Here is a 26,068-nt window from a genome sequence, read left to right as displayed (position 1 = left end):
GTAAGCACCATACCATTAAGATGGAAATAACAGTTTTGTAGGAATTTAAAAGCTCGAATTAATTACAAAATATCACAGTGCTGTTATTTAAAAATAGTTTTAAGTAGCTGTTGCTAGGAGTGTTCTGTAGTGGAGACCCATTGGCTTGAGTAGAAGTCGAGTTGAAACGTGTGTGGATATGAACATGGTCCTATCCATGTGCCGGCTCTGCCCCTCCTGCACACGCGCCTGGTACCGTGGACACCTGCTGCTGGGCACCGTGGACACCCGCTGCCGGGTACCGTGGATGCCCACTGCCGGGCACCTTGGACGCCGCTGCCAGAGCCTGAGCGTAGCATTTGGTTCTTCACTGAAGCCCATTTGGAGCGGCTGTGATAGGAGTGCGCAGACCAGGAGCCTGGTGCAGCGGCCGCCACAGTGCCTCGTGGCCACAGCTGCTTCCGGCCGTGCGTGCTGCTGTCCACGGGGATGGGGAAGGGGTGCAGGAGTCCAGCACGTAGAAGAATGGGGCTGCTGGTGAATTGACGAAATACAGCCTTGTGAATTCTGCAGAGATATGGTATTTCCGGATACTTTCTCAAAAAAAAAGGTGGTTTGGGTGAAAATTCGCCTACCACGTTGAACAGCCAGCCCCTCATTATTCGGGTTGAACCCACTCTATGGCATGCCGGTGTCGTACGAACTTCCACACACATGGTCTCATTTTAGGTCATAAGTAGTGAGCTTTGGTGGGATTTTCCTTAAGGGAGAGATGGTGAGGACGGAATCCCAGCCGCGATGGTCCAGAGAAGGCCTGCTTTCTCTTTCCTTGCCAGCAAAGGGGCGTGGGCAATACCAGCAAAGATGTACAGGGAGAACGCCAGAAATGCCTCTGTGAGTGAAAAAGTTAGATAAACATTCCATTAAATAGAAAAAAAAATGAAGCAGTTAGCTGGGTTCTAGGTCCAAAAGCTTCACTGGTGGCTACGATTTTAGCACAATGCAAAAAACCTAAATAGAACAGTAGCAAATCAGGCTGTGACAGGTATAAAAGGAGTAATATGTTACGACCAAGTAGATTTGTCTCAGAAATGCAGGGATGGCTCTAAGCCAGGAGGTCGTGCGACCTCTATCATACTAGCAAATCAGTTGAAGGGAAAGTACAAAAATTTAATAGTTAAAGAAAAGATAAAACTCAACATATATTCATAATAACTCTTAATAAGCTAAGACTTTGATGGAGTGTTAGCTTGATTAAGGGCGTTTGTGAAAAATCTATAAGAAATATAAAGGTGAAACTTTAGACACATCTTAAGATGTGGTAAGAAAAGATTAAACACATAAGAGTTATGGAATTATATGGGAGAAACAAAACTCCGGATGGGGGATTGTCTATGTGGAAAATTCAGGAGACTGTGGATAGACTATTAGAATCCGGGAGATCGTTTTCTTGAATTAAAGTGAAAAAAAAAAATAGCCTCTCTCTGTAGCAATAAAAGCCCAATCAGAAGATACGACTTGGAATGTTCACATTCATAGTAAAATCCAACAGTGTGTGCAAGACCTTTATGAAGAGTGTCCCAAAACATGCAAGTAGACCCGATGAGAGAGCATGTGACACACGTGCAGGCGGAAGGCTCGATATGCTGAGGGTGTTGGCTGGCCCCCGGCCTGTGGAGTACCTGTGATTCCCGGCAGCGTTCCAGCAGGAGGTTCAGAATCGACTTGACATGCTGATTTTAGAATTCACGGAGAAGGAGGAGCCAAGAGGAGCCAGGAAGAGAGTGACCAAGAGTGGAGTCTTTTACCCTATGAGACAACAAGGCTTGTGACGCTAGAGTAATTAGGAGCATCTGATAGATGTACAGGCAGGAATAGACCGGTGGAGGAAAATAGAAAGCCCCCGGTCAAGTTGGTAGGTATAGGGAAATTGGACATGCCTTACTTCATTAATTCTACGAAATACCTCTGTTTTATGGCTGAACTACAATTTCCTCTTATTTATGATGTTTTATAATTGTTGTCAGCCAGATGGCAGACCTAACATGGTTTTTTAAGAACCTTCTGAGAAGAATTTCAGAACTGATGGAATGCAGAGTGGCAGGGAGACGTCGTAAAGCTGTGGGAGAAAGGAAGACCCTTTTCATAAAGGGCGCTGGCACGTTCGGTCACACATACGGGAGGAGCCCTGGGACACCGTGACCGAGATCAGTCTCGGAACGGATAAGCACTCCAGGAGGAAAAAACCGCATGTTTGCGGTTCTAGAAGATCGTGTTGGGGGCGACCCTGGGGCCAGGCCGGGGTCCTTCATCCAGCCCCCCGGGGCACACACCAGAAGGGCGGAGCCTGGCCAGCTGGATTACAGCCCGGTCTTACAGCATCCTGCAGAGAGGGATGTGAGCGGGAGTTCAAGCCGAGTCCCACGTATCTTATGACATGTTATGCGTTGTTCGGTCTGTACGATAGATCCCAAGTGACGAACAAGTTAAGGAGACAGAGGGAGAGGGAATCCTGAGAGGGGGAGATGCTGTCAGCAGCCTTAACCAAAAAGGACTAGACCGTACGAGGGGTTATCACGGGTGCTTGGCTCCGGAAGCAGCAGTTAGGCACGTGGGCAGTGGAGCCGAGCAGGCCTGGGTCTGGGAGAAGCCTGAGCCCGCTTAGGCGTGCAAACGCTCCTGCTGGGTCCCGCTTTGCCTCACAGGTGCCTGTGCACCGCCCCGTGATCGAACAGTTAGTCACGCTCTCGTCGGTACCGCTGGAGGAAATGCACACATTTGTGGAGTCGCAGCCCCCCCCGCCCCGCCGTGTGCCCGGCTTCATGGCTCCGCGCAGGCCTTCGTGCCCTCCTGACATCACACTCATCGTGCGCTCTGTCTTGGTCCGTTGCCTGCTCTCCAGGAGGTGCTGGTTTGTCTGCTCGCGCGCTCGTGTCTTCAGCGGGTTTAGCACGGTGACTGGCACAGGGTTGTCTGCTGAGTCAGTGGATGGATGGACGGAGGTGACAGGGACAGGTCCACATTCCTAAAACCTGGACTCGTTAGAATGGGAAGATCGAAACCGCAAATACTGTAGTGCCAGAAATGGCACGGCTGTGGCAGGACCAGCGCTCTTGCATCGTTCGGCCCAAGTATAAATCTGGGTGCCGTTTGGCACTCCGTTTGGCACTTGGAGTGAAGTTGAGGTGGGAGTATTTTCCTCTTCCCAGCACCGTTGGGGAAGCCACCGCTGACGAGAGCCCGCATGTGTGCAGACGGGCACCCTTCAATAGAATGTGGCACATCCACGCGCTGCGGTGCCACCCGGGGGTTAGTATGATGGAAGTACATAAAAGCCTATCCGGTGGTTCATTCTTGACAGTAAGTTTCAGAACAAAGGGATTTGCATGACTACATTTCCACCGTGTTTAAAAACATGTAGGACATTTACATGCATGTAATAAGCCTCTGAAAATACATGTGAATAACACACATCAATTTCAGGATGGTTGTTTCCTCTGAGCGGGAAGGCAGGGGCACGTAGGGGCTCTACGCAGGTCAGTACGTAGGCAAATATGTGAGATTTTTCCGGCCCTGCAGGTTTGGGTCCGTGAATGATGGTTACGTGTTTCATCCCACACCTGTCAGCCCATGGATTCTTAACATCCTGTCCTTTTGCCTGTCTTCCTCCTGAGGAAGTCCGACACGAAAGATACAGTTGACTCAGTGCAGTCTCGTCCTGCCTTCCCACTCTGGAGCAAACTGGTCCCTGTCTTGACTGTGGTGTTTGTCGTTCTGAAGCCTTTCAGGTTGGCTGTGCGGTTAGTTGGTTCTGGGGGTGTAGGGTGCTGGGAGGGGCCTGTCTAGAAGTAAGTGTGTGTGTGTAGCATGTATACGGGCACACTGTGCATGATCAGGGTCTACTCACCAGCAGCCACTGCTCAGTGGCACCACGTCCCTGTTGGATTCATCTATGGCGTCAGGGTGAGCTCTGCAAATCCTACACTTGTGTCTGAATTCCTGTAGTGAGTGAGTGAGTTTGGTTCTGGGGGTTTACGAGACTTCTGCTTTCGTGGTTCACCTCTCCCCATCCTAAAAAGGAACATGACCTGAGCTCACTGTATCTGCCAAGCTTCTGAGCACCGTGGAGGTGTGGCTGGACAGGCCTTGGGTATGGGGTGGGGTATCCAGCCCCACTGTGCTGTGGCCCAGAGCGGGTTGGGGGGGCAGATAACTAGACGCAGTACTGCTTCATCTCTTGCCTCAGACTGATGGAATGATGGGGGATTGTGACCGGTGAGACCACAGCTGGAGGCCCCACAGCTGAGCCTGGGCAGCGGATCTACTCTCTGTTTGTGTCTTTGGGTCCCTGACAGAGCTACAGCCACTCAGCCACTCACTGCGCGAACATCTGCTCCTTGGACATGTAGGGGGGTGTCCAAGAGGGGGTGCCGGCCCTGCCTTCCAGAGGGTTCTACTCCATGGGAACAGGGAGGTGCAGGAGAAAAGCTCAGAAGCTGAGCCCGGCCAGGCATCTGTCTGTGCTCTCTCAGCAGCCCTCTGATCTGGGCACTTCATCACCCCTTCCTGTATAAGTGAGGAGGGGAAGGCTTGGAGAGGTGCATATATTTGTGCGGGTTGAGTAATGTCATGGCCGAGCTGGGATTCAGGACCGCAGCTCTCTGGCTCTGGCCTGTTCCTGTGCAGAAAATCACCTCTGCCCCAGGATTGGCGTGGCCGCAGGTGTGTCTGCAGGCAGGAGTGGCCACTGTAGGGGGGCTCCAGGCTCAGCAAGAGCAGGGCGAGTGCTCCGTGTTCTCGGAGCTGCTCTCTCGCCTCGCCCACCGGCCTCCCCACGTGGTCATTGCAGGGGCTGCCTTCCTAGCGAGCGCAGCCCGCGGAGCCCGGCGGGGGACTGCCTGGCTGTGTGGGGGTGCCCGGGTGGCTACATGAGCCCTTCGAAGCAGCACCCCCAAGAGGCTGCCCTTTCTGTGCTGGGGGCTTGTTTTTGCAATGTTGCAGGAAAGAGGAAGGTCATAAAATGTCCCAGAGCCTGTTTTGTGCTTCCAGCATCCATTCCTTGGCACTTGGAAAAAAGAAAATTAAAAAGCATTCTGTGCGTGTGTGAATGTGTGCACGAGATGCAGTGTTTCTGAGGACACGTCTCCAAGTGCAAGCGTGTGGATCTATTTTTAGGCATCCTTTCTCCCAACAGTGCTGTTTAAAGATTCAGCTCAGGCTGCTAATAGGTATATTTATAACCATTCTGTCGAGGGCCCCAGCATGGATGCTGCTGCCGATGATGCTATTCTTGGAGGCGGTTGCCATGGTTACCATTAACCCTTTGCCTTGGAAGAGTCTATCTGTCGGGATGCTTTGTTCCCCTAGGGCGCCCGGTAGCATTTGAATGCATACATGTACTCTGAAATGGAAACAGAAGTTGAGTGCATTTAATGCTTAAACAGTGAATAAATTCGATAAATGAATGGGCAGCGCAAGTAATATAAGCAGAGGTTCCTCCCTTGCCCTTAAAAATAGAACAATCAAGTTAGCTTCATGGCCACTGCTGAGCTAAAACCATCCTTTAAATTTGAATATAGACTCACATGTGAGAGAGAGGACTTCCTCTCTTAAGATACATGTTCCTGCTTCACTAGCTAGGATTTCTCCAACTTTGCAGCTTACTGGCTTAAAAGAAAATCCAAGCATCTCTTTCTTCTTCCTTTACGTGGAGCACTGCTGCACAGAGCCCTAACACGGCTCGCCCTTGCGGCCTGAGGTCCGTCCTGGCCTACCTGTGTGGACTTACCAAGCCGTGGGCTCAAGATAAGCAGAAGACAGACATAGTCCAATATGTAGACGTAATCTGCTCATTTCTAACGCACCATGTTGTGAGGCGCGCTGTGGCGGTGGGGGATGGGGGAGCCCGGTGACGGCTATCAAGGAGGGCACGGACTGCGTGGAGCAGTGGGTGTGACGCAAACAATGAATCCTGGCACGCGACATCCGAAACTGATGGTGCACTGTATGGGGACTAACATAGCGTAAGAAAGGAAAAAGGGGGCTTGGTTCTCCTGCCCATAAGTAGCTTATGGTTGGAAGAGGAATTAAACCATTATTGTAGCACGAAGAACAGAACCAGCGTTGCAGAAAGAGAGCAGAAGTGTTCCCCGGAGACACACGAGTGCTGCGTTTGGGCAGCTGGTCAGGGTTAACTTGGGGAGGCGTCCATGGAGAGTGCTTGCTGGCCGAGGCGAACCCGGCCACGGCTGGCCTGTTGGGCAGTGAGCGCTGCGTGAGAAACGTCGGTGGGATCTGGTGGGCTTTGAGGCTGGAAAGGTGCCACAGGGCCGCCCCAGGGGAGAGTCACTGTTGTTGCAGGAGCCACCAGAGGATCTGAGGGACATGGTCTTGGTCTGCCTTCTGTTTCGTGAAGACAGCTCTGCGGATCACGGGTGTTGCAGGCAGCGAGGCAGTAGGACGTGAGGAATCTCTGGGAGGAATTTTGAAATGCACAGATTTTTTCTTAATTGGGATAGAAGAGCATTGCTTGTTGAACTGAATTAGCTTTCATTCATTGATATTTATGCAGAAGACTGTTTTGTGCTCTTGTTGAATGCCAGATGAAGCGCCAGGCATACTGGGGGAAGTAAGGCACTAAATGTATTGCCCCCACCGCCCCCCGGAAATGGAGATGATCCTGGCTATGTAGAACACAGGACTTAGTTGGAAGACTCTGCAGCGGATAGGCTGTCCGAATGAGGTAAATGTAAAAATGCATCGTGTGACATGAGTGGTTTGAGGACACGGTGCAAGGGTCATTGCTGGGGGCCAGATTATGTGAATCCCAGTCCCGCTCCTTGGCTCCCGTTTCCTCGTGTGTAAAATGAAGAGGGCGGAGGGGACATTGCTGATTCATGGAGTGATCCTTCTGAGAGTGTGGTTCCTCTTCCCCAGATTCTCCCTCTTGCCCGCCCCTCTGCCCAGCTCAGCCCTGGTGCCCGCCCTTACAGGTGTGCTCTGATTGTACCATGTCCCTCCCTCTCCCTTCCTTCCTCCCCGGTCTCCCTCGGTCCCCTTCCCCTCTCCCCCTCCGTCTCTCTTCCCTTTCTCCCGCTCTCTCTCATTCTCCATCCCTTCTCCTCCTCCTCCTTCCTCTCCCCTACCCTCTCTTCCCCACCCCCTACCCCCCACATCGGCTGGGCTGTAAGCTCCTTAAGGGCAGGAACTAATCTTAATTATTTATATATTCCCTGTCCCCACAGTGAACAGAGCTTGCCTTAAAATAGGTACCAGTGAGTGTCGAATGAACAAATGAAAATAAAGCTAAGAAATGATTAACGGCTTTTTGGTAGAGTGGGTTTTCAAAAGATTATTAAGAACTATTTGGGATGTAACAGAAAGCTATAAAGAATAATATAATGGTTAGTCATATATCTACTGCGCAGTCTAAGGGCAGTCCAAAGTCCTTTGGTGCCCCTGTGTATGAAGACCCCATCAGAGCCTCACCCTCCACACATGGAAGCCACAGTCCCCAGTTGGATGTTACCAGTTCTGTGTGTTTCTCTATACTTGTCCTGGAAAAGCACCAATACTCAATAGTAACTAGTATTGCTTCCCCTACTTTAATCTTTGTATAAATTGCACATGTGTATTGGAGTGGACTGTAGACATATGCTTATTTGGAGAGAGAGCTCGAGTCTTGGAACTTACCGTAGGTTGGAAGGGATGGGTCCAGGAAGGGACCGTAACCCAGGGTGGACATCCAGAACCAGGGGAGAGGTCACACACGTCCCTGTGATTCAAATGATGGGGGCTCCCCCCCTTGCCTGTGGGCCCTGTGGTTTACAAGGACTTCGACATTTATGTTTTCCTGTTGTCTGTATTTGAGAAATCGGCATGGCAAATGCTGTCCTAATTCCATAAAGGAGGAAACAAAGTTGGGAGTATAATAATGCAGGGATTTCATCAACGACACTTGAGAACATTCCAAAAAACCAGGGATTCCCAAGAAACTGAGGAAATTCTGGGTTTTCCATGGCATCAACTTTGAAACCTAATGCTGTGAGTTCCACTTATTAATGTTTATTTGTAAAAAAAGAAAAAAATTAGGTAGGTCAGACTTTGTAATCTTTTTTTTAACCACAAGAAAAGAATGAGCATGTGGTCCAGGTAGGTCTTTCTCCTCATGGAGTATGCCAGTGGATTGCTGCAGATCAGACACCAAGTATGAGTACAAACCCTAGAGAATCTTCTAGAAGAGAGAGAAATAGAGCGTTTTCTCAAAAATGTTTTATTTAAGAAAAAAAAAAAAAGATGCGGCATGAGATGATTTCCATTCTCTCTTTTAAAGGGTTGCCAAAATTATTTGGTATCAGTTGCCCAGGAAAAAAGTAACCAAATTGGTAAGTGAATGAAACCATGATGAAATTTTAAGAACATTCTAGCCCCTTCTTATGGTATATAAACATTAGAAGATGCCATTTAAAAAATACCATGTAAGTTCATTTTTTTTTCTCTCGCCTTGACCGCTTTTGATGGTTTTTGTAGCTAGAAGACATGAACAGACACTTCTCCAATGAAGACATATAAATGGCTATCAGACACATGAAAAAATGTTCATCATCACTAGCCATCAGGGAGATTCTAATTAAAACCACATTGAGATACCACCTTACACCAGTTAGAATGGCCAAAATTAGCAAGACAGGAAACAACATGTGTTGGAGAGGACGTGGAGAAAGGGGAACCCTCTTCCACTGTTGGTGGGAATGCAAGTTGGTGCAGCCTCTTTGGAGAACAGTGTGGAGATGCCTCAAGAAATTAAAAATAGAGCTTCCCTATGACCCTGCCATTGCACTACTGGGTATTTACCCCAAAGATACAGATGGAGTGAAAAGAAGGGCCCTCTGTACCCCAATGTTTATAGCAGCAATGGCCATGGTCGCCAAACTATGGAAAGAACCAAGATGCCCTTCAACAGACGAATGGATAAGGAAGATGTGGTCCATATACACTATGGAGTATTATGCCTCCATCAGAAAGGACGAATACCCAACTTTTATAGCAACATGGACGGGACTGGAAGAGATGATGCTGAGTGAAATAAGTCAAGCAGAGAGAGTCAATTATCATATGGTTTCACTTATTTGTGGAGCATAACAAATAGCATGGAGGACAAGGGGTGTTAGAGAGGAGAAGGGAGTTGGGGGAAATTGGAAGGGGAGGTGAACCATGAGAGACTATGGACTCTGAAAAACAATTCTAGGGGTCTGAAGTGGTGGGGGGGTGGAAGGTTGGGGGAACCAGGTGGTGGGTATTAGAGAGGGCACGGATTGCATGGAGCACTGGGTGTGGTGAAAAAATATTGAATACTGTTATGCTGAAAATAAATAAAAAATAAATAAAAAAAAATGCCATGTAGTTGGTAAGGAGACTGTCAATCCACAGTTGAAGTTCTGGGCTTTTGTTGTATCAGCGATCACCCACTTCAAGGTCGATTTAAAACCAAGGTCATGTGTGCCTCCCTTTTGGGGTGGCTTTGGGACTAACCCGTTCGTCCGCTGCGGACGTGCCGAATCGGTGGGAGGAGGCTGGCTCCGTGGCCTGGGGCTTGACGATGCCTCTGCTTTGCCAAGGGCATGTGTGGCAGCAAGGTCCATCATGGCTGAGGGGGCTTCCCTGGGATTTCAGGCTTCAGTGGGGGAGAAGGTGGAATCCGTGTTTACACTATTTGAGAACAATCTCACCGGGGAGCCGCTCCAGGAGGAAGGGACGTCCCGCAGCAAGCAGGGACCCCCAGGTGGGGCGGGGACGGACTTGGGAGGATGTCCTCGTGCACGGTTCCTTCCTTCTTCTGTTCCCGCGTCCACAGATTCGTGTCTCCATGTCATCACCCATAAAGCAGAGGTAATGATAGAGTCCTGATGAGGGACTGAGGGAGAAGCTCGAGGAAAAGTGTCTGTCCCTGGTTTAGGGCTTCTGTCACGTGCTCATTCCTCCGTCTAGCCTATGCCAGGCACTGGGCCTGCCGAGCAGAACGCAGGGTGCGCTTTCAGAGAGCTCATGGCCAGTGAAGTCACGGGTGGACAGAGGCTGTCCACAGCAGAGGGAACATATCGTGAAGGCTTTATTGTGGAGGAGCCCGTGGTTTAAATCCTGGTTACGGAGTGACGTAGGCCACATGTCACTGGGGTCTGAGCCCCAGCCCTTCTGGAAAATGAAGATGGTGCCCACCTAGCAGGGTTGGCGGGAGGGTTCAGTGCGATCATGTGTGTGCACTCAGCCCCACCTGGCACTGGCCCCTAATATTTGCTCAGTAAATGTTGGCTACTTTTATGAACTTTTTATTGAATTATGCATAAATCGTAATGCAGCTTAATGAGATACTGACTACCCTTGTGTACCTGTGAAGTTTGGAATCTTCTCCTGTCACACTTCTCGGGTCAGGGCAGATCCCTAGCAGTGCCCCGGGAGCAAGCTGTGCTGCCCTGCTCGCTCTCTTTCCCTCCTTCTTCCCCAGAGTCTGATACCATTGGTCACGTTGCCTGATTTGAACTTGATGTAAATGATTTTATACCACTTGTCCTTTTTTGTGTCTGGCTTTTCATGGACCTCATGTAGGTGACAACCTGTTCATCCCTGTGGTATGCGAGAGGTCTATGGCTGTGCTGTTGGGGTATGGAGTTCTAGAATACACCCCAACTTATTCTATGGGTGGTGGCCCTTTGGGTTATTTTCTGTTTCAGCCTGTCCTATAAGAATTCTGGGTGATAGTGCTGTATATACTCTTAAATTTTTTTTTTTTTTTTTTTTTTTTATTAAGAGTGGGTAGGGGCAGCGGGAGAGGGAGAGAGAGAATCTTAAGCAGGCCCCATGCCCAGCCCGGAGCCTGACGTGGGAGTGGGGATCTTACAGCCCTGAGACCATGACTTGAGGCAGAATCGAGAGGCGACACATAACGTGCTGAGCTACCCCGGTGCCCCTCGTGTGTCGTTTGCTGCACACGTGCATGGTTCCATCAGAAACCCAAGAGCAGAAGCACTGGGACATTGGCTCTGTAGCTACTTCCACGGAGAGTTCTTAGGAGCACAGTGTAGTGAGGGTGAGCTGGTGCAAAGAGCAGAGAGGCCCTGGCCCTGGCGGAAAGAGCTCCCGGAATCCGAATGGGCCACGTGGTGGGGGTGGGACCAGCGTCCCAGCACAGGGGACAGGAGTCCCAGACGGCCATTGCGCTTTGACTTGCCATCCCCCCCCCATCACCCCGAACTCCTGAGTTAAGGAGGCTTTAGCCGCACCCTTCTCTGTTTCTGAAATCTTTGCTTCGGCTGCCCTTCCTAGGATGGGCACACTGTGGCTTCTGTGCCTGACTTGAGAGTCCCCACAGAGCCTATGGCCACTTGCTGTCCTTGAGTGAACACGGGGGGCTCTAGCCAAGGGCTGTGCCGGTCCAGCAAGACCTGCATGGTGCGTGTGCTTTCTTGCCTGCCGCGGCACAGGTGGCTCTGGCTGTAGGCTGTGGACAGCATCACCACGCGGGATGTGGATCCAGGTTGACTCCGCCACCCAGCAAAGGCCAGTGAGCCCCCTCTCCGTCCTTTCCTTTTGTTTGTGGTGCTCCGTAAGCACCCGCTTTTCTCTCTTATTACGGCAGAGCACGCTGGATTCGTTCCTGCTCGCTGGGACTCCGAGTGTACAGGCCCTGGCGTGTCACCGTCCTGAGCTGCTGTTCCCAGACAGGGCAGTGTCAGCTGGGCAGGAGAGGCCGTCTCCCCGGCCCTGTGGGACAGTCAGGCCTGAACCGAACATTACTATTAATTCCACCAAGCACGGAGCGGAACCCAGAGCTGCCCGGAGAGAACATCACGCAGATGTGGAGCTGGCCACGCTGCTGATTTGGAAAGGGGCCTTACCGTGCTCCAAGCAGAGGGAGCGGGTGTCCGGCAGGACCTAGTGCCTGAGGCACGCTGAGTGCGCCCCAAGGGCTGGCAAGTGTAAGTATTGCCTTAATCCCGTGACAGTAACGTTGCCGTGGATGTCCCGTGTGGTGCGTGGAGTGCTGGTGACGCCGCACGAGATGCCAAAGAGTCCGGATTTCAGGATCAGACAGACCTGGATTTGAATGCCAACTCGCTTACAGTCTTAGACGAAATGTGCCTTAAGTTTGTGCACAGAGAGTAGAGATGCCGATGTGTACTTTATGGGATCATAAAGGAAATACCGAAGTGTGAAGCAGGTTTCTCCTCTGATTCTGAAGAGCCTGCGAATCATCTGAGGCTGGCGGTCATTCAGCAGGTCTGGGCCGGAACCCGGGTGGGAGAGCCCGCTTTTCCGACGGGCTCCCCGGAGACGGCTGCTTCGGCCTGCAGACAGCGTGTTGAGGGCTTTGAGGTGAAGAGCTTGGCAGGCAGATGGGTGTGGGCACCCTGGAGATGCTCGGCCGCGCCTCGCGTCCAGGTGTAGACCTCTGCGCTGCTGCGTCCTTTCTCTGAGTGTAGACCTGTGCTCTGCACCTGCTTTTTTCTGAGAAGTTGTTCCCCAGGCCCTAGTGTGGACCCTGTGTCCTTACTTCCACAGCCTGTGTCAAGGCATAGACCCTGGCTCTGTCCCGCTGTAGCCCCTCGGGTCTGAGTGTGGACCCCACGCTCCGTGCCTCTGCACCCCTGCTGCTTAGTATGGGTCCCCGCGCTCGGCGCTGCTGTGTCCTGAGATCTGTGTGTGGACCCCTCACTCTGTACCCTAGGTCCGAGTGCAACCCCACGCTCTGTCCCCTAGGTCCTGGGTTGGGGTGTGGACTCCATGCTCCGTACCTACTGTGTTCCAGGGCCAAGGGCAGACCCCGCTCTTGCATGGTCACACCCTAGGTGTGAATGTTGACTCACCCCCTGCGAGAGTGTAGACCATCTGCTCTGCACAGTGTGAACCCTGCTCTCCTAGGTCCAAGTGTGGACCGCGTGCTCCATACCACTGCGTCCCGCATCCCATTGTGGTCCCAGTACTCTGCACAGCTGCTCCCCAGGTCCGAGTGTGGACTCTGTGCTCCGTATCCTGGGTCCGAGTGTGGACCACACGCTTCACCCTGTGGCACCCTCGGTGTGCGTGTTGCTCCCGGCATCTGCCCCGCTGAAGCTGGGATCTGGGGTAGATTCCGAGCCCGGCCGCCTCCCTGTGTGCGCCGCCTGCACCCGTCGTCTTCCCTCCCTGGGACCTGCGCTCTCTTCGGGACCCAGCCCGAACGGAGCCTCGCCTGCTGCCCTTCCCCCTCCCCCGAGTTCCTTCTCTCCTTTCTGGCTGCTGCTGTTAATGGCCCGGGCCCTAGGTTTTAAGTTCCTGGAGGACCGATTAGAGTCTGTGATTCATCTCAGTCTTCCCAAGGTGTCTCACAGTTCCTTGCCCGTGAATAACGAGCACTGAGTGTGTGTGTGTGCACCGTGAGGAGCCAAGACAGCAGAATTCTGAGCACGGCTGGAGCTGCAGCCAGGAGCCTGGAGCCTGGAGCTGCAGCCTGGAGCCTGGAGCCCTCCTACCCGCCAGCCTACAGCCCCGCCCCTCCTGCAGGCCCCTGCGTTCCCTGGCTTTGTGCAGCCTTGCCTCTTCCGGGGAGCCCGATGGATCCAGAGCAGGGCCTTTCGTTTTCTCTCCCTTTCTCTCCTGCCCTGCCCACGTGTGCCCCCCACCCTTTGTGCCATGGCGTGTTGAATGCACCTGCCTTCTCCAGATTACCAGAAACATCTCGGACAGCAAAAGGGAGAAGGAAGGGCGCCTGGGGGGCTCAGTGGGTTAAGCCTCTGCCTTTGGCTCAGGTCATGATCCCAGGGTCCTCGGATTGAGCCCCGCATCGGGCTCTCTGCTCAGCAGGGAGCCTGCTTCCCCCTCTCTCTCTGCCTGCCTCTCTGCCTACTTGTGATCTCTGTCTGTCGAATAAATAAATAAATCTTAAAAAAACAAAAACAAAAGGCAAGGGCAGGAGGAGACCCACTTCCTTCTCTTCTCCCCATTCCCCCAGTGCAGTGATTTATAACTTTCCTGATTGCAGCTTAGTGATTTGTCACTTTTGTTGTCATGATTTATCTTTCTAAGACAACGGATTCTGTCACTTTGCTCCTTAAAACCCTTGCTTGCAGAATGAAAGCCAGACTCCTCCCTGCGCTATCAGAACCCCCACCTCCTCTCCCCATGTGTGTGCAGCAACGGCTTAGAATTCTCCCTTTAGAAGTTTTACTGTGATATGAATCTATGTCATTTTAACCGTTTTTAGATGTGCCCTTCAGGGGGCATTAATTATAGCCACAGTGGTGTGCAGCTACCACTGTTACTTCCAGACGTTTCCATCACCCTGCTAAGAAGTAACTCATTGCCTCCATGCTCCCGGCCACTGGTCCTCTGCCTCTGTGGATTTGCCTATTCTAGATTTTTCACAAATACAGAATTACACCATATTTGTCCTTTCGTTTTTGATTTAGTTCACGTCGCACCAACGTCTCCAAGGTTTAGGCATTTGCAGCGCGTATCGGACCTGCCGTCCTTTCTCTGGAGGAGTCGCGTGCCCGTGTCCAGCAGCACGGTTCACTCTGCCGCGCTTCTGTGGGGGGACAGGGGGTTTCCCCGTCTCAGCTGTCGCGAGCAGTGCTGCGGTGAGCATGGGTGTACGAGCATCAGAGTCCCTCTTTTCAGGGTCTTTGTTTTGGGGCGAGGGCGGAGTGCACCTGGGAGTGCACCTGTCACTGCTGTGACAGTCGGGAATTCTGCGGTTGGCCGCGTGAGAACCAGCGGACCCTTCCCCACACCGGTGACAGCATCTTGTACTTCCCCAGCCAGGTTCCGGGACCTCCCTCCTCAGCCCCTCGCCAGCTCTGCTGCTTTTCTGCCTGCCGGCCCAGCAGGCTGGAGCGGCGGTGGTGTGTGCTCCCGGAACGACCAATGTGTCCGTTATCTTGTCGTGTGCTTACTGGCTGTTTGCGTGTCTTTCTTGGAAAAGTACCTCCTTTGGTCGCTTGTCCATGTTTTAATTGGGTCGTCTTTCTGTTCTTGTTGTATATTCTTCATGTTAAACCTTGTCAGGTATGGTTTTCTAGTGTTTTCTTACATTCTGCAGATTGTCTTTTCACCCTCTTGGTAATGTCATTTGCATAAAATTTTTTAATTTGGGGGGAGTCCAGATCATGGCTTTTTTTTCTTTTTTTTTGTTCACACGTTTGGTGTCCCTGAAGAATCCATTGCCAAGTCCCGTGTCTTGAAGTTTCACTCCAGTGTTGTCTTCTGAGAGATTTTATGTTTTTACTCATTTTTGGTTTTTTGAGGTTTTATGTTTTTAGTTCTTAAAGTTAGAAGACTGGTCTACTCGGAATAAGTTTTTGTGTGTCACGTGCAGTAGGGGTCAGCCCTGTTCTTCACGTGTAACCAGCTGTCCCGGGATCACTCACGGAAGAAACCGTCCTTTTCCCGCTGAAGGGAGTTTGCTCGCTGCTACAGAAAACCCCTCGGGAACAGGTGTATGCGTTCGTTCCTGGGCTCTCCGTGCTGTTCCGTGGTCTCCGTATGTCCGTCCTCTACAGGTATTGCCCTGATTTGATTGCCGCGGCTTTGTAGTAAGTCTTGAAATTGGGAGATGTGAGTCTTCCAACTTTGCTCTTCTTTTACATACGTTTTCCCTCTTCAAGAGCTTTGACATTTCATAAGACATCGGGGACCAGCGTCTTCATCTCTGACAGAAAAGGTCATTGGCGTTCTGCTGGAGTTTGAATTGTTCTGTATTTTGCGTTGCGTGGCACTACTGTCCTAACAATGATGGATCTTTGAGTTCAAGAACTTGGGGGGAGGTTCCATTCTTTTGGGTGTTTGATTTATGTTAGCGATGTTTCGTAACTGTTGGTGTACGAGTACTCCACCACTTCGGTTCGACTTTTCAAGGTATCCTACCCTTTTATGTGCTACCGGAAGTGGAACTGCGTTTTTAATTTTCTCCAGGATTGTTCGTTGCTGGCGTGTGAGACACAGCTGATTCTCGTGTGCTGGTCTCATGCCCTGCAGCTTGGCTGCATTGTTTTGTTAGCCGCCGGCTTTCTGACGTATTTTTAAAAAGATTTTACTTATTTATTTGAGGGAGGGGCTGCAGAAAGAGTAGGAATGGGGTGTGGGGTGGGGGCAGAGAGAGAGGGGAAAGCAGGCTCCTCGCTGAGCTGGGACCCCGATGTATGCTCCATCCCAGGACCCTGAGATCATGACCTGATCACCCAAGGGTTCCTCCTATGTATTCTGTGATTGGGATTTCCTAGACACGATATTATGTTGTCTGTGAATAGAGATAGTTTTACTGCCTCCTTTCCAATTGGGATGCTTTTTATTTTTCTTGTCTAATTGCTCTGCAATTAGAAATAAATAGAAATAAATAGAGGTGGTGGAAATAGGCAACTGTTCTTGTTCCTGACCTTAGGGGGAGGTATGATGTTGCCTGTGGAGTTTTCATAAGTATCCTCTATCGTCTTAAGGAAAATCACATGTGCTTCTATCTAGTTTGCTGAGTGTCTTTATTATGAAAGAATATTGAATTTTTTCAAGTGCTTTTTCTGTGTGCGTTGACATGATGTGTTTTACTGTGTATAAAACACTGGTGTTTTTTTTTTTTTTTTTTCATCTGTTGAACCTTCCTTACATTCTAGGAGTCCTTCCAAGTCTGTCATGGTGTATGCTCCTTTCAGTGCACTGTTTAGTTCGGTTTCCTAGTATTTTGTTAGGATTTTGCATTTATATTTGTCAGGAATATGGGCCTGTAGCTTTCTTTTCTTGTGATGGCTCTCTCTGGCTTTGGTGTCAGAGTAGGCATCGCAGAAAGATTTAAGAAGTGTTTTTACCTCTTAAAGTTTTTGGAAGAGTTTGAGAAGGATTGGTCCTCATTCCTTAAATACTTGGTAGAAGTTGTGAGCATGGCTGCCTGGTGTCGCCTTTTTGCGTCTGCGGTTTCAGGGCTTTTGCTGAGAGCTGGAAGCGCTCTCACTCTCACTCGCCTGTCTGCAGGCCCTGCACAGGCTTGGATTCTCACCCGGGGTCCCTCCTCCTGCTCTTCTTGGTGTTTATTCTAACCAGTCATCTCCAATTCTGAGGGTGCCCCTCCTGTGGATGTCTAAAGCTTTCCACATTTCCTCTGTCACCATTGGCGCCCAGTCATTTTCTCGTGCCCTGTCTCTCTTGCCCACCAGACCACGGGCTCCCGGGAAGGTCTTTACTGTTCATCTTCGCGGATGCCACTGCAGGCTCACGGGTGCTCCCCCGGGGCTTGTGGAAGAGGACAGGACTCCCCGTGGGGGTGAGGGCGGCGTTTGTCCACTTTGTGTCCTGCCCCATAGCAGTGAGCTTGATGAAGTCAAGCCCAACAGAAGAAGTAAAGCTCTGGTACCGTTTCTCCGTCTCAGGTCATGATCCCAGGGTCCTGGGATCGAGCCCTGCATCAGGCTCTCTGCTCAGCGGGGAGCCTGCTTCCCTTCCTCTCTCTTTATCTGCCTGCCTCTCTGCCTACTTGTGATCTCTGTCTGTCAAATAAATAAAATCTTAAGGAAAAAACCCCACCTCCAGTGAATAAAAACATCCTTGGCTTTCAAAATCAGAAACAAAGTCTTACTTGGACTCAGCCCCTTTTTCGTGGCCCCTTTCTTCTGAGACAGAGTGCTGCTTTAAGAGACCGTGAAGAAGGAGACTGCTGTGAAGGGCATGGTGGTCTCCGTGGCTCTGGGCGTGCTGCTCTGGGACACTGGACGCACAGGTGGGAGTGTCCCTGTTGGTCACAGCCTCCCGTAGCTCCTAGGCAGTAGGAAGAGAGTACCTTTCTGGTCCCAGTGTCTTGTGTGGCCAGGACTGGGGAGTAGAGAGTGTGTGGCCCTGTGGGGCCAAGTAGGACTCTGTGGGTGGGGCCGAGTGTGAGAAGACCCGGTGGTGTCACTCAGGACACATGGTCCCCTCTTGCAGACAGAGATCTGGAGAGAAGCTTTGGTCCAGATTATGCAGAGCTACAGTGGCCTTTTTGCTGAAGCCTGAGGCTGGCGAGAAGCTCCTGAACGTGGGTGCGGGTGCACGCTTGTCTGGGACCCTTGGTGTGTCTGGAGGGAGAGGGCCACATAGGGGACCCAACCTCAAGTTTCTGTAAGGAAACAGGTTTCAAGGGCCATCTCTGGGAGAAGGAAAAGTAAGTGCTCCGTTTACAAGAGGCAGGGTTGGCCAGGACAAAGGACGTGTGATCTCCAGCGTGAGGACCCCCAAGTCTGACCCAGCTCCTGCCCTGTGATCTTCCCGGCCTGGAGCAGGTCACATAACCCACTGAGCCTGACTTTCTCAGGATGTAGTTAGAGGATCCTATTAATGTCTTTTCTTCCTTAGGACATTGCTGTAGAGGCCAGAGGAGCTGTCTGTCTATGCAAAGCCTTTGAAGTAGCTGAGTGCTGGGCACATGGCTGTTGTGTTCAAACCCAAAGCAGTTTTTAGTAGCGTGTGTAGGATAGTTGGTACAATGTCTCTGGAGGGCGATTTGACAGGCCTCTGTGCATCGAGAACCTTGTAAAAGTCTGCACCCTACTTCTACGAATAACCCCGAGGAAGGAAAATCTGACGGGTAAAAGGATTTGCCTGCAAAGAGGGGTATTGTAGTGTTCTCTATAACCAAGAAAAAGTTGGAAACAGTCTGTGTAAAATAACAGGATTGGTTTGTTGAATCACCAGAGACATTTGTAATTCAGCCATTTTTACATGCGACCACAGAGAAGGTCTAGGACGTGCATTATAAGACATTTTTACATAGATTCCGGCGTATGAAAGAAATCTCATGGAGGGAAGCGTGGAAGGCTGCGTGTGGAGTTAATGACTGATGGCTAAAGGAGGGAGTGATGGATTATTTGAATTTTCCATCCTATTTTATAATTTTTTGATGATGAAAATTTACTATGTTTGGCATTTTTTGTGTATATTGTAAAAAGAATTGAAGCTGCAAACTTAGGTTTCCAGGGCAGCACAAGGACAATCTTTCCCTCAGTCACTTGAGAGTAAACCGCCGGCCTCTGACACCCGACCGCGTGTTTCCTGCGAACAGGCCGGCTCTGTGGGCCACTCGTGCGATCGCCCACGCAAGGAGGCTGCCACTTGGTCCATTCGCTTTGGGCCGTGTGTCCCAGTAGTGGCCTTTGTGACAAAAGGGCCCCGCTCTGAATCGTTGGTTTCTTCAGAGTCCCGTGTCCTAGACTCCTGCCGTCCAGGCCACTCCTTAGACCCTCTCGAGCTCTATGACCTTGACAGAGATGTGTCTCACGGAAGTGTGAGCGACACAGCGCTACATCAGTTTCGGGTGTGTGGTGCACTCTGCGATTCTGTGCATTTCTCAGTGCCCTTCCCCTTTGCCTTCCCCAGGCCCCCACCTCCCCTCGGGCATCTACCAGTTTTTTCTCTGTATTCTCCTCATTTTGTCTCTTTTTTCCTTTTCTTTTTTTTGGTTTCTTGAATTCTACATATGAGTGAAATCATATGACTTTCCTTAATTCGCTGAAGCATTATATGCTCTAGATCCATCCATGTTGTTGCAAATGGCAAGATTTCATTCTTTTTTATGGCTGTGATAGCCATGTGTGTGTGTATGTGTGTGTGTGTGTGTGTATCATACACAGAGGTAAACTCAAAATGGATTAAGACCTAGATGTGAGACCTGAAACCATAAAACTTGAAGAAATCATTGACTGTGGTTTCTATGACATCAGCCATAGACACATTTTTGTAGATATGTCTCCTCAACCCAGGGAAACAGAAGCAAAATGAAACTATTGGGATGACACCAAAATAAAAAGCTTTTGCACAGTAAAGGAGACAGTCAACAAAGTGACAAGGCAAGCTACGGACTGGGAGGAGGCATTCGTAAATGACCTACTCAGTCAGGGTTACTACCCAAAACATATAAAGAACTTCAACCAGCTCAACACCAAGATACCCACATAATCTGATTAAAAAGGAGCCGAGGACTGAATAGATGTTTTCCCAAAGAAGACAGACAAGTGGCCAGCAGACACCGAAAGGGAAGGAAGGATGGCCGACATCACGCCTCGGGGAGACGCGAATCAGGACCACAAGGAGACCCCTCCCACCTGTCAGAGTGGCCGGAGTCAAAGCCACAAGAAACACGCGTCGGCGAGGATGCAGGCAAACAGGAGCGCTCGTGCGCTGTCGGTGGGAGTGCAGGCTGGTGCAGCCACGGGGCGAAACCGTACGGAGGTTTTTCACAAATTTACAAAGAGAGTTACCGGTAATTTCAGACTCGCTATTTACTCAAGGAAGCGAGGACCCGAATTCCGGAGGACACACGCACCCTCCCTGCCGCTCACAACAGCCAGCAGCTGGAGGCCGCCCCGCTGTTCCTCCGCGGGCGCAGGCAGGTACCGACTGTGGTTCCGGGACCTTGTGGTGTGTTTCTCCATGTGGGGCTGATGCTTCCCCACGGTTAGATTCAGGCTCCTGGTCTCCGGCAGAAGCGCCACCGAATCGCCGCCGTGCTCAGTGCGTCTGTCAGCGGAGCGTGCGTTCTCTCCGTCCCCGTCTGACCACGTTTGCCACGGCCACGTGGTTCCTGGCGTGTGCCACACTCCGCCGCCGTGGGGCTCCTCGGCGGTGGGTGGGTAGCCTACGGGCGGAGCTGTGACTGGGCAAGGAGCCGGTTTCCTACCTTTCAGTCTGTTCTCATGCGGGCGTCGCAGCACAGGCCGCCGGGGTCGTTCTCCGGCCTGGGCTGTAAGACATGACGGGTGTTTATTTTGATGCTGCATTCTCTCACGTCTGACCAAAGGAATCCCTTCAAGCTGCCTTGTCTTTCTGACATACGTGCATCATTTTTTCCTGTGTTTTCTCAGTTTCTGGAATAAGATGTCCCAGTTGGACATGGGACTTGCCCTGCCCCAGCCGGACAGTTGACCGTTTCTTCAGGAGCCCGCACTCCTGAGAAGTCCGGATCTGGGAGCAGAGTGTTCCCGTAGTTGTGGATGTGTCCCTGCTCTCACGGCCTCTCAGCAGACAGGTTCTGCACATGTGCATGCGTGTGTGTGCGTGCTCTCACACACACTCTTACCTCTCTGTCTCTGTGTCGGTTTACATACGGTGAGAAGCACCACTTTTCTCAGCGAACCCTCTAATTCCAGCCTGATGTCACTGGCTTTGTCCTAATTTCTCTCTCCGTGTTTCTAACTTCCTTTCTCTCGGGGAGAAGCCTGGCTCTCATCGTCTTGAACACACTGCTCAGTCCTCCGGGTGTCGCAGTCTCCCCGGACCCCAGCAGCTCCGTGCCCACGACCTTCTCTTCCCATTCGGGCGCTCCTGCCCCGTGCCAGGCTCTCCTCTGGTCCTGGTGCGGACATCCTTCTCGCCTGCAGACGCTTCATCCCCGGTGCTGGCTTACACCCAGTGTGGAGGCCCTGTGTCCCCCTCTCTGACTTAGGTGACCTGTACCAGAGTGTCCCTCCACCAGGATTCCCTCCTGTCCCAACCTGGCCCTTCCCGTTTAGCTGTTGATGATCCAGCGTGCGTGACGGACCGCCCTTCCCCTCAGTGCCACACCCACCCACGGTGTCCCCCTCGGTGCCGGGCTTCGGCTCCTTACTCGCCCTCCTTCACTCGCCCCCCGACGCCACCTCCCCTCCTCGTGGGGGTCTCCCCTGCCCCCCTTCCTCCGCGTACGTCAGGACCAACTTGTTCAGAAAGTGGAGGGGACTGAAGTAGGGAATTGGGATAAGATGTGGAGGTGACTTGAGGCTTAGAAGGAAGGACTTGACCTTCGAACTGAAGATCCCCATGCAGGCCGTCCTCATGGGCAGAGCGACAGATGCACAGAAGGGGAGCCCTTTTGGTTGGGGGGCTCTGGGGGCTGTGGAGTTGCCTGCTCTGGAAACAAGCCCACCCTCCGCCCCCATGCAGGCCTTTCTGGGGTGGCGTCCGCTCGTCACCACAAGGGCAGCGTGGAGGCAGCATCCGGGGGAGGAAGTGCAGGGTATCTGCATCTGGACAGACTCTTTCCAAATCTGAGCTCTGCCCTTCGTCGGCTAAACCACGTTGGCCCCTTGGGCGGTTCCGAACCTTGTGTGACGTGGGTCGCTGATGATCCACACCTCACGGGATTGTCTGCAGAATCTACGGCTTGTGGGCCGTTGCTGGCTTCAGGTCATGCCGGTTCCTGTCCTTCACAGCTTTGAAAGGACACGAATTTGCTTCACCCAGTCTTCCGAGTATGCCCTTGTCGGTGTCTTGTCACTAGCCCGTCAAAGCTGGGATTGTGACGCATTTCCATGAAGACTCTTTATGCTCCAAAGTCAAGGAAGCCATTCTCAGGGTAGCGGGTACCACAGGCCGTCTCGATGGACTGTGTGACAACAGTCTGGGTTAGTGACCCGAGAGCCATGGGCAGGTCGGAGGAGTGCTTCCGGCCTTTAGTGTTGGTAAAAATGAGTCAAAGAAATGGAAAACTCAAATTTTTTTGTATGTCGTTGTCCCGTTTTTATTTTTGGCTAAGGCCAATTTCGATCTTCACTGTGAATCATTTTAGTTAGGCAAATGGATGTTGTCTTGTTGGTTTATGACTCGCCCGGCAAAAGATGCCGTGTTACCTACCCTGACGTCGAGTGAGAATTCGGACTCTGTAGTTTGTGGCTCTAGACTAATCTCGTGAAGTCATCGTATCTCTTCTATTTTGGGAGTCTCGTTTGTGGCGAGGATTTGGCAGAACAACAATGGGAATATCTGTAAAGTTAGCCTTTGTTGACTACCCCGGTGTGGCTCTTACTGGTGCACAAATGGGAGCAGCACTTGTGGGGGTGGGAGGTGATTCCCGTGACGGGACTGACGTCGCAACCAAAACCAGATCTCCTCTAAATTTTCATTGATAAAATGAAATGATTTCTGGAACACATTTTTTTTTTTTTTTTTATCTTAAAAAAGAACACATTCTTAAAATGGTTCTTTAAATTAAGGAGGCCAAGAGATCCTTGTTTAACTCACTGGGTGCTTGAGTGCCTGCTGTATACCAGATACTAACGGGACTGCCAGGGAGAGGGTCACACACGGAACATGGCCGTTGCCCTCCAGAGGCTTGATCTGATGGGGGAGAGCTGTGTGAGAGTGCTTTTCTAGGGGATGGTATAGAATTACAGAATGTAGTTTTCCCTCCTCAAAAATTATTCTGATTGTTTCTTCAGTTCGTGTTACGTTCGGTTGTGTGCCTGTCTGCCCAGGATTCTCCGTTTGTTTCTTGTTTGTTCAGTACACATCAGTAAGCACACGCGTATCAAACTGGGGGCCATCCCCCTGGTTCTACGGACCGGGGGAACCAGGGGAACAGAGGTTCGTTCTAAACCTGCACACTCTTCAACAACTAGCAAACCTCTGCTTTGAGAAAAGTGCCCCCTACACCTTGTTTGGCACTGGACCATTTCGTTCTGTTGGCCTCTCAGAAGGAGCATTTCCATCTCTGCTTCCAGGCGGAGAACTGCCGGCCCCACAGGCCTGGGCCTGTGGGACAGGCGCAGCTCAGGTCTGGACCGGCTCCGCCCCAGCTAGCCCGTGCTAGGTTCCTGGCCTGGCCTGCCTGTGCAGGGACCATCTGAGGTTGGGATTTCATCTTGCTGTGCTGTGGCCTGCTGCACGGCCCCCGGGATCTGCAGGGTTTCCCCACGGCGCGCTGCAGCTGGCTGCCTCAGGGACGAGGTTTGGTGAAGTGAGCCGGACCGAGCCGCTTCTCCCTGCTTACACTCTGGTGAAACGCACTGTCCTAATTGAATGTTGCGTTTGTGTTTAAGAGTCCGCAGTGCTGTAATTCAAGTGAGAAAGCTACTATTTTGACAGATGATGTCATTTAATTTTAGGATCCTTGTATGTCGTGTATTCAGCCTCAGGCCAATTGGACCCTCTGTTGAAGCTTTTGTGTGCCACGAAATACTACATTTGCACGAATGGCTGATTGACTTGGCTTGACGGGGTGTTAGAGCTCCCTGCCGTGGATGCTCTTTGGCATGGGGGAGGGGGTAGATGACTGAGATCACCTGTTTGGAACCTGGGGCCTTGGGAGCCCAGGTCTGAACAGACCTGTAAGCTGCCTTTTGTCTGGTGGCCCCAGACGTTGCCAGTGCCCCAAACGGACCTGCTGCTTCCCGCCTGTGAGCTGCTTCTCCCAGATACCCTTCCCGGTGGATGGCACTCACCCGTGAGTACAAGGCACTCTCGCTTCCCGCTACTGCCCCCGTCCCCTCTGCCACGTCTTGGAAAGCCACTACTCTGTGTGTAACTTTGGCACAGTGGAGCGCTGCTGTTGTAGTGGAGGGGAGGAGGGTTTTGACGAAGGTACGTACCCCGGGCACAGGCAAGGCCCAGAGCACCTGCAGGGGCCCCCGGGTTCCGGTTCCCCTCCTGCTCCCCCGTGCTCATTCCTGGGCCTCCTGTGATTACGGGCTGCGTCGTTCTTTCCAGAGCTCCACGTAAAGAAACAATCTCGATCAATTGTGGTGTCGGGTCCTGGCTCCCTTGTCGGAGAGCAGGTTCTGGTCGTGGTTTCCTGGGTTATTGCTACCGTCTCCCGCGTGGATTTCCCGCCCCAAGGCCGCCCACTCTTCTGTGTGTCCCCCATGGCATGGAGAGAGCCACTGCAGAGACACGCCAGTGCTGGGGTCCTCTCGAGGACCTCTGCTCGGTGCTCTTGCCGCTCTTGGGGAGCGCCGCGTCCTGCCCTCGGTGCTCACGGCACTGGGGCCTGCAGCTCTCAGCATCCTGCCTTGTGGCACCTGGCACCCCACACAGGGAGCGGCTGCGGGACTCCCTCCCCTCCTCTCTGCTTGTACAGACGAGAACACGGCATCAGGGTCCCTCCGAGTGAACCTCACTGGGGAACAGCGAGTCCTGACTCCTTTTATTGAGCGTATGCCTTCAAAGTACATGGGCTTTTGCTCTAAAAATAGAAGGATTTAAACTGGAGGATTCTGAATGTCTTCCAGCTCCGCAAATTTGTGCATTCCCTGTAGCCAAACAATCCTGTTTTGTCCAAGAGAGCCCCAGGGTGGTGGGTGGCCAGGTCATTACCACCCAGTCACTGCCCCGCCCTGCCCCACGACTGGAGCCCAGGCGGGTGCTGACGGCCTCCTCCCCGGCCGGGGTTTCCGCTCCCAGACCTGCGGATGGCAGGCTTGCTCCTGGGATGTGCGTTGGCCCCGGTGAATGGAAGCACCAGGTGGAAATGGAATGGTGACCCCAAGGCTGTCCGTGTCCTAATTCCAGATCCTGTGACTGTCCCCTGACATAGCGGAGGGGGCTTGGCCAGTGTGAGCCGGGCAAGGAGCTTGCGATGTGGAGATCATCCCGGACGGTCCGGGTGGGCCCGGCATAGCGGCAGGGCCTTGTGTGTGTCGGGGCGGGGGAAGCAGACTCAGCAAGAGTCGCGGGGCTGGGGGCGGCCAGGAAGGGGCGGCAAGCCCAGGGGTGTGGGCGGCCTGTGGACGTTGAGAGAGGCGAGGAGACGGGTCTTGGGCTGCAGGAGGAATGCGGGGCTGTGAAGGCCACGGTCGCAGGCCTTCCCGCCTCCCGAACTCAGTAGGGTCAGCAGGCGCGCGCTGCCGTGTCACAACGGCACAGGAATGAGTCCTGGGCCGCCTGAGCCTCTCTTTACGGGCCGTCGCGGGGTGACTCCCTCCTCGTCCCCCGGGGTCGGGCTGGCCGTGTTCCCCACGGGACTGAGGCTTCCGCGCAGGCCTGCAGCCCGTCCAGGCTAAGTCCCCGCGGTTGGGGCCGTGCAGGGCCCCCTCCCAGGGCGAGTTCCAGCCTGCACTCCTCGGAGCGAGGCCTTCCGCTGGCAGCCGCAGGCACTTCCCGCTGTCCCCCGGTGGCCGGACGGCGCCTTAGCCACCCCGAGTCACAGACACCATGCGACGTTGTGCTCATTCCTCCGGAGAAGGCAGAACGTGAGTGACACGCGACGTGACAGGTGACGTGGGCACACACAGGTGCGATGAGAGCGGCGGGCGGGGGGTGCTGGGGAGGGCCTCATGGGAGGCGCCCGGGAGTGGACACCGTTGGGGAGGGCAGCCCGGGCATGCGCAGGTGCGGGGGCCGTGGGGGAGGG

The 26,068-nt window shown here is 52.4% G+C and overlaps 1 protein-coding gene across 1 annotated transcript in view; it reads left to right on the top strand.

Moving 5' to 3' along the window:
• The window catches only part of TRAPPC9 (trafficking protein particle complex subunit 9), a 478,436-nt gene that overhangs the window by 209,734 nt on the left and 242,634 nt on the right, over positions 1–26,068 (top strand). The gene's annotated exons all lie outside the window — the stretch shown is intronic.

This window comes from Mustela nigripes, chromosome 3, assembly GCF_022355385.1.
Source record: "Mustela nigripes isolate SB6536 chromosome 3, MUSNIG.SB6536, whole genome shotgun sequence".
NCBI classification, from domain to species: Eukaryota; Metazoa; Chordata; class Mammalia; order Carnivora; family Mustelidae; genus Mustela; species Mustela nigripes.
This window is presented reverse-complemented; position numbering and strand designations above follow the sequence as displayed.